Below are 8668 nucleotides of genomic sequence, written 5' to 3' on the forward strand. Positions count from 1 at the left end.
CACACACACACATACACACACACACACACACACACACACGTACAGACACACAGGCACACAAACACAAATTATCCGTTTTTCAGAAAAGGGAGACAATCGGACGCAGAATCTCCTGTGAAAGAACAATTTGGCGGGCAAAGAGTATCTACTTGACGTCACATGTTGCATAAGTCTGTGTGTAGATCTCAAGCTTTTGTTCTTTCAGAGGTTATTTCTTTGTGACGTAGACATTCTGACATCGGAGTTTAAGAGAAAAACAAAAGAGGTCGTTGTAAACTTGTAAATGGTGTACTAATGTTATCCCAAGTTTGGTGTAATGCATATCATTGTATTTATTCCTTTGCGTCGTAGAAGTACACATAACGGTATTTGAGAGAAATAAAACAAATAGAACAAATAAATGAGATCATTGTATAAAGTTTACTAATGTTAACCGAAGTTTGATGTGATGCATTAATACATTTATTTCCCTATGACGTAGAATTACAGACAACGGGGCTTCAATGACAAGTAAAGAGAGTCAAAGAAAATATAAACTAATGACAGCCGAAGTTTGATATGATGCATACATGTATGACGTAGAAATATTAACCACGAGATCTCAGAAAGAAACAAAGGTGATCACTGTAAAAAGAATCCTAATGTCAACCGAAGTGTGATGGGAAAAAGTAAGCTGAGACTCTCGTCTCGCCGTGGGGACAGACTCCTGGGGTAGTCTGTGTCCTAACCCAGCTAAACCACGAAGAGTCTCCACCCCCAGAAAAAGCCGTGAAGACTACCCACTGAGGTTGGCAATTGTAGTCTAGTCAGATTAAGTGTCGCGATTGAGAAAGAAGCGGGGAGTGAAATCTTTTAATCGCATCTATTATATCAAATAGGACACTTATCATAATAATTGTTCAGTGAACTATTGCTAAAACTTTCAGTGGCAGCTTACCTCGACTAATTTGCGGCGACATTTAAATGGTGTGTGGTTGTCCTGGCGCAAGGAAGTCGCGACAAGTGCGAGAGATGGCAGAGCTTGATGTCTGTGCTGGCGAGAAGCTCATGGTGTCTCGGCGTGCTCCGTAGACTTACATCTGGGGCTTTTGTATAGACTAGATAATGCTATCATTTGGTTCCTTTTTTATAGGATTTTCTCTTAACTGAGACGTTGTCTTACCTAGGACAGTTATGTGAACCAGCAGCATGGTAAACAACACCGTTTTCTTTACGCTTACGTGTTCTATAGGGCTAAAGAGGGCTACAGTGAGGTCAGCTAGAAAGGCTGTTGGTTGTGCTGATTGCAGACAAAAAGCTCGACAAGAATTGATATATTTTTCTAAACCTTTAAGGTGTTTACGAACAGCTTAGTTGAGCGAAGAACATGATTTGATCAACAAAAATGATAAGCTCTATTGTATTCGTAAGGGAGGGCTAGTCAGCCAGCCTGCCGATGATTGCTAGCTGCCACAGCAACTTAACCTGGTTCTGGACTGCCAAAAACCTCCTGTTTTGAAATATTATGAATTATTTATGTTCTTTGAAAGGTCAACGGACAAGTTACCCCTCCCCCCACCCACCATAAGTATACGATTTTAACTTGTAAGCAAGTCAGTCAGTCTAATGATTTTTGTTAAGGTAAGACTATTCAGCATAAACAAATAAAAGCTTTCGTCAATTTGAATATTTCCATAACTAAAACGAGAGAGATTTATTACCACATAGAGTAGATTTGATGTTAATAATACAAGAATTGCTGGTTTATTATTTCCGCTCTAAAGATACGTTTTTCCACTATCTTTCCTTTCAAAGATTTGGACTGGATTTACAAAACATTTAGACCAAACACGTTTTGCAATTGTCGAATTTATTATTTTAATGATCCTCATCTTATCTCATCACTCTTTATTACATTTACAGGATTCAAATAGAACTTTAGAGCAGACGGAATTAGAAATGGATTTTGAGGAGAATGGAGAAGCAGCTACTAGCATGTGCCGTCTGTGATGATCTAAACCTTGTAGACAAATAGACACATACATTATCCCCAGAATCTTTTTTTTTCTTGTTGCTGACGAAAAACAGAATATCAATATGGGCATCCTTGCCCATGTGGGTATCCTGCGTAGATTTGTTTCCACTGCCCCTTTGAACTGATTTAAACAATTTACGAGTCCAGTTGCATCAGCTCTGCCCCTTTAGACCACCGGTGTTTCATGCGGAACATTCCAGTTGTGGTAGACAGAGATCCAAGTACTGTGGAAAATAATAAAACACGAACCCTCCTTGCCTAAGGCAAACAGGATTACCATTTCATTAACGATACATTTTGTATGCAAGCGGGAGGTACGCACCATTATAATGGTGGAATGACTTAAAGAGATTGCTGTGATAAGACGTATATTATGAGTGGTACTGTTTGCTTTCCCCCTTTTTTTCCTCCCTCATCCTTGATATCCCCATGAGGCGAACAAGTACTTTACATTCAAGATGGCTTTATTAGTTCAGGGTTTTTTTATGAGTAATTATTAAGGAATTTTCTAGAATAGAGCCTTCAGGTCTTTACAAAAATATTGATCTGTTAAGACAAATAGATACAAGTCACTGTGCAAAAGCTGGAGAGTTTATTTTCGATAGTTGAGGAGATATTTGACAATAAGTTGCGCCTCGAATGTTTGACCCCATTATAGATAAGAAATTCTCTCCAGAATCGCGCAAACAACAGCTGCGATGTCAAAACTCAAGCCTATTTGAAGGGACAGAAACATCCCGCACAACTCGAAGATCAGACTAATGCGCTCATTGGTCATCTCCGTATTTTTCTACCCCTGCGAGTCGTGGGCACTGACAGCAGAATTAGAGAAAAGGATTTAGACAACAGAGATGAGATGTTACTGCAGACTCCTTGACATCTCATACAAAGACCACATTTCAAATGCTGAGGTACGGAACAGAATCACCAACGTAATGGGGCAGCATGAAGATCTACTGACCACAGTGAAAAGGCAAAAAATAAAATGGTATGGGCATGTCACAACATCCACAGTACTTGCAAAAACAATCTTACGGGGAACCCGACAAGGAAAGAGAAAGAGAGGAAGGCAGAGACAGAGATGGGAGGACAACATTACAGAGTGGACAGGAAAGACGAAAGGTGACAATTTGAAGAAAGCAGAGGACAAGGATAAATGGCGAGAGCTCGTTTTCAGATGCAGTAGTGCCCCCGCCGTTGCCCCAACCACGGGATAGAAGAAGAAGAAGAAGAAGAAGAAGAAGAAGAAGAAGAAGAAGATAGATAATAAAACATGAACCAACGTTTTTACGGGAGTTTTTAATGTTCAAGATTGAGAATTCGTAAAGACTTACTTCTCATTTCATTCAACAGGGACAATGTTCAAAAAGAAGGAAACCAAGACATCCTCGTCCCTCCACCCCACACACCCCCCTCTCCGGACCAAAGAAGAAATTAATACTTACATAATTGTGATAGTGAAAATTAAAATAATTGTTTGCAGCATCCTCTCCTTGCCTGCTGTGTCAAATTGTCAATTTTCCCTCATTAACACAAAAAAATCAGCACGTTTTATTAGCAATAAATGAATATTGAATTTTACTGTATTTTGTGCTGTCAAGGTTACATGCTGTTTCGTTTGACTTCGCTGCTTACAAATTCCCTCTGAGCTTTACAAAACACGGTCACATACTGTGGATAAACAACTTGCACTCGACTCATATATCTAGCTCTGAAAGCAGAACACAGCACAATGCGTAAAGGACTTTGAAACAAAATATTATGAGAACGAGACTGGCCTTATCAAAATACTAAAATTTGAACCTTAAATTTTTCGTCTGTCATGGGAAGTTAGTGAAATCGCAGCTACTCACCTATAAATGCCATACTGGACTGAAATTAAAAAAAAAATGTTGGTGTTTTTACACCCCATATCCCCCCCCCAACCCCCCCCCCCCCAAAAAAAAAAAACCCAAAACAAAACAACAACAACAACGACAACAAAACAACCCCCAACAAAACAAAACAACAACAGACAAACAACAAAAACACACATAAAAACACTAAACAAACAAACACAAAAGCAACAATAATCAACACGATTTATATCATTTAGGAGATGGCTTCTGACCCTGCCTGTCAGGGACAACCCGGGCAGAGAGTGAACAACACCCCCGCAGAAAAACAAAGGTACTGGTACAAGACAAAAAGAACATTCTCCCCACTCAAGAATCGAACTCGGGTTACCTACATGCGACAGCAAAGACCATAACCACTACACCACAGACATCGGTTTGAAAGGGTTGCTTAGTCAACGACACTCTTACAGCTGGAGATTACTGCTTTGGATTTAATGTAACTTACTCCGTTACTCAGCAGCAGTGTATGTTGCGGGAGATTCTTTCTGAATCATAGTCATCGTTTTCAAGAAAAGTCATTTCCTGCTCAGAGGGAATTTACCGGCATTCGTGGTTCCGCTGATAGGCGCTTCGCTGTTGCACGCAAAAGACTCGAATTTGATCCCGATTGGGGCAAATTTTTATAGAGTATATATAGGTCTTGTATTCTTCTCAGCCTGGGTTGGCCTTGGCAGATAGGGTCGAATCCGCCTCTTACATAATTTAAATTGTGTCGATGGGTGAGTAAAAACCCTACAATTTATTTGTATTGGAGAAGGAATTTATCCATTCATGTGTTTATGTATTTATCTATCTATTCGGGATGAGTATTGTCGAATTAAAATGACTGAAGTACAGCAAACATTTCCATTCTGGAAAAAGAAGCGATATGGTACATAAAGAGATCCCAAGAAAGCTGTTTGCCATGTTGCACGACAGAAGTACTTTTTTTCTCTTCTTCTATCCCACCATTAGAGAGTGGCACCGGTAGTGCAGATGTTTATCGACCGTTCTTGAGCCTTGATTTCACTTGTCAAGAGTGCAGGAAGCTAACGACACCAATCTCCTGCTACATTAGACTTTGGGAGGCTTTCAAGGGGAACAACTCCTCTTTCTCAAGTTTTGAAAATCAAGAGGATTTGGAAAACGCAGGATGTACCGGTTGTTTCAGACAAACACGGAAATATTTGCTGAGCAATTAAAATATTATTATGAAGGTCGTTTCTTTTCAGTCTTTCTTTATTCCTCGTTAAGGAGAGTCGTCAAATGAGATGCGAGTTATCAGGGGGGTTTGTTCGAGCGGAGCATCAACCTCCAGAGAGCCAACCATTGATTGGTTGATGTGCTTGACAAGATAATGCCATACGGTGTCTGCTATGAACATATATGCCGATTGGTAGGTACGAGCTTGCTTGTTGCGAGATAGAGACTTGTATATTCACTCATTCACCCACCCTCCTCCACCTCCTCCCATCTCCCCAGTATTATAATTAGTTTTGAATTAGGCAGAAACCAGAAGGCTTGAGATCAGGGAAAGGATGCATCTCTCCTATTTTATAAGACTTCTTCTCAGATGTGTAAGGAATAGGAAAAATTGAATTACAATAGAGCTAAACTGCAAATGTTTTTCCAGTTTCTGTTTACATGAATTGTCAAGATGGGTGTTCATATTTTTTTTTTAGCTTTTTGTGAGAATAATGAAACACACTGACAAGATGACGATCATTAAATTTAGTATAGGGAAAACGCAGGGTAGGCAGAAGAAAAGCAACAAAGGGAAAGAAAAGAAGCAAAACTGTTCCTACGTAAATCTTAATAAGATACACCTTTTGTGAATATTAATTTTGTTTTTTAGCATACAAACAATAACGGTATTGTTTCGTGTACGATTATTGAGTATAGGTTATAGATATTACCTATTAAAAAAAACAACAACATCATATCATGACAAACGCTACTTCGAGAAAATGAAACACCATTAACTCTGAAGGTCTCCTAACCTTTCATATTTTAGTGGGTATACTTGTCCATTTAACCTGTCGGTGCATGGCCTGTGACTTTCACAGGGTATTTGATAGCATCTTTTTTGGTCAGTGTTTTACGGCGCTCACGACTGCATAGGTCACATGAGCGGCGGAACACACAACACATTTTTTTGTTGGTAGGACATTTTGAATTTTGCCCTGGAGGCGGCCGACGATTTTGGAATACCAATGGATCTTTAACGTGCACAACATGCACATGCGACTTCCGAAATTTTTCGACCTTGTCTGAGAAGGCTAGGTGTCGATCTTAATACCATAAGATCAGGGTGTGTGGCTGAAAGACTGCAGTATAAGGAGGTGAGGGGGAGAGGGCAGAAAGTGGAGACGAAAGCAGACGATAGAACATTGTTAGAGAGCAGGAAAAGATGTGAAAAGAGAAAAATTTAGAGAAGAATTTTTGTCGTCCCTATCCGGATTGGAGACCTATTGAATGTAAAGAGAACACCTTAACCATTAAACCACAAGACCCCCCCCCCCCCGCAACCCCCCAGTAGGATTTGCGAATAGGTGTGACAGTGAAATGTTTAGACGTCTTAATAATAATAATAATAATAATAATAATAATAATAATAATAATAATAATAATAATAATAATAATAATAATAATAATAATAATAATAATAATAATAATAAATGACATTTATATAGCACTCAACCCCGAATAAAGTACAAAGGCTCTGAGCGCTTTACAATACAGTACAACATACAACAGTAACATGAAACGTAGTGTTCTGACTAAAGAAAATTATTCCAAATATTCATCTTATTAATTTAAAAACAGAAACGACTTCAGCTGACATTTGAATGAATCAAAAGATTTGATCTCTCGCAACGTACTTGGTAAAGCATTCCAGATCTTGGGGCCTTGGTATTCAAATGCCCTTTCACCTATTGTTTTAAGTTTCATAGATGGTAAAATAAATTTCTTTTGGTCAGCTGATGACCTTAAACTGCGAGTTGGAATGTACAGTCTTAACAGATTTGATAAATATTATGATGGTGCATTATCATTCAAACATTTGTGACATAAGGTGGCCAACTTGTATACAATCCTTTTCCCAACAGGAAGCCAATGCAAAGTTCGTAAAAGAGGTTTAGCAGAGTCTCGCTTTCTTTTCCGTAAAACTAAACGTGCAGCATTGTTTTGGACAGTTTGAAGTCTTTTAACTTTCTCCAGTGATATTCATGATAACAAGGAGTTACAATAATCGAGCTTTGATAAAACTAAGCTAGTTACTAGTAAAGCAGTATACTTGGTATTGATCAGATGACGTATTTTACTAATTTTTGTTATTTCTAAATACATACAGCTGATCAGATGATTTACCTCAGCCGACATTGACAAACTGGAATCAAAATAGATGCCAAGATTCTTAACTTTTCTTCAAAATACATTTTTTGCGCCACCAATTGTAATGTGATCGTGGTCAACCTCTTAAACAGACTTTGCATTGCCTGCCAGAATGACTTCTCTTTTATTATCATTTACATCTTCTGAGACAGTTGGATCTTATGTATGAAACAAGAACATCGTGAATTGCTGAAGTTACTAGGAGTTTACCTCCGAAATAGTTTTACATTCTACGTTTTATCAACACAAGGTCATAAAGTACAAAGAAAACTACTGATATAATGTTCAATGGAATGCATGAAGAGAAAGAAAATTCAATTAAAAAAAATAATCCATGTTACCCTTTACAGTGTTCTGTAGTACAGCCCAAAATCTTCGCAGTATGTGCGCACTTTGAGGTTTGGACCACTGAGACTCACCGAACTTCTTTTCTCTTCAATTTCTCTTTTGTATTCTCATTACCATTAAAAACCTCGAGCAAATAGACCTCTCCCCACCCCCACCCCCCAAAAAAAAATGCCAATAAACCTCGAAAATAAAAACTCAACTCAAAATAACTAAACGAAAACAAAATGCGAGAGTAATTATAAAGGGGGATGAAAGTAATTAGTTTTTTTCCTAACATCTCGATACATGCTTACTAAATCTACAGTGCTGGGGGTGCAAATAAAAGATAACAATAAAAAGCAACTTTTGTTTTCAGACCGAATTATTCATCTTGATAACTACTTTCCAGTTTTAGATAGCTCTACAATGGCATTATGGAAAAGGGAGTTAAACGATCCCATACATTCAGTGAAAGGCGGATAACAGCTCACAGAATGTCTGCTTGAAAGCAGGGCAATATTACATATAAAAAAGATTAGGGGAAAAAATCCAAAACGACACTGCTGTACATGTGAACCTCAGTTATAACATAATGTGTTTGAACAACCTTCAGTCGACTACCACCTAGATCCAGAAAGAGAAAGAGTAAGGAGTAAGAAAAAAAAGGAAGGGATGGAGACAGTACAAACCAAATTCTGTTTGCTTTACTTGTCTTTACGTGGCAGTGCAGGCTGGTATTTTTTTTTCTAAAGTAACTGTGTTACTTCTTTAAAAAAGAAAGTAACTCCCTTCCAAATAGTTCTCATTCATGAAATCTACGGTCCTGCCGAAAAAAAAATAGCTGAGCATAGAACATAATCATTAACCAAAGGCAAGAATGGGGAAAGACTGCACACTTATTACTATTTATCTTTAAAGGTCAACTTTTGTAGAAACATCTCAGAAATAATTGCAGACTAAAATATGATTTTCCCTCAATTGTGATGTTATAATTCTAACGTTACTACTACTACTACTACTACTACTACTACTACTACTACTACTACTACTACTA

The sequence above is a fragment of the Aplysia californica genome, unplaced genomic scaffold (assembly GCF_000002075.1).
Source record: "Aplysia californica isolate F4 #8 unplaced genomic scaffold, AplCal3.0 scaffold00007, whole genome shotgun sequence".
In the NCBI taxonomy this organism is placed as follows: Eukaryota; Metazoa; Mollusca; class Gastropoda; order Aplysiida; family Aplysiidae; genus Aplysia; species Aplysia californica.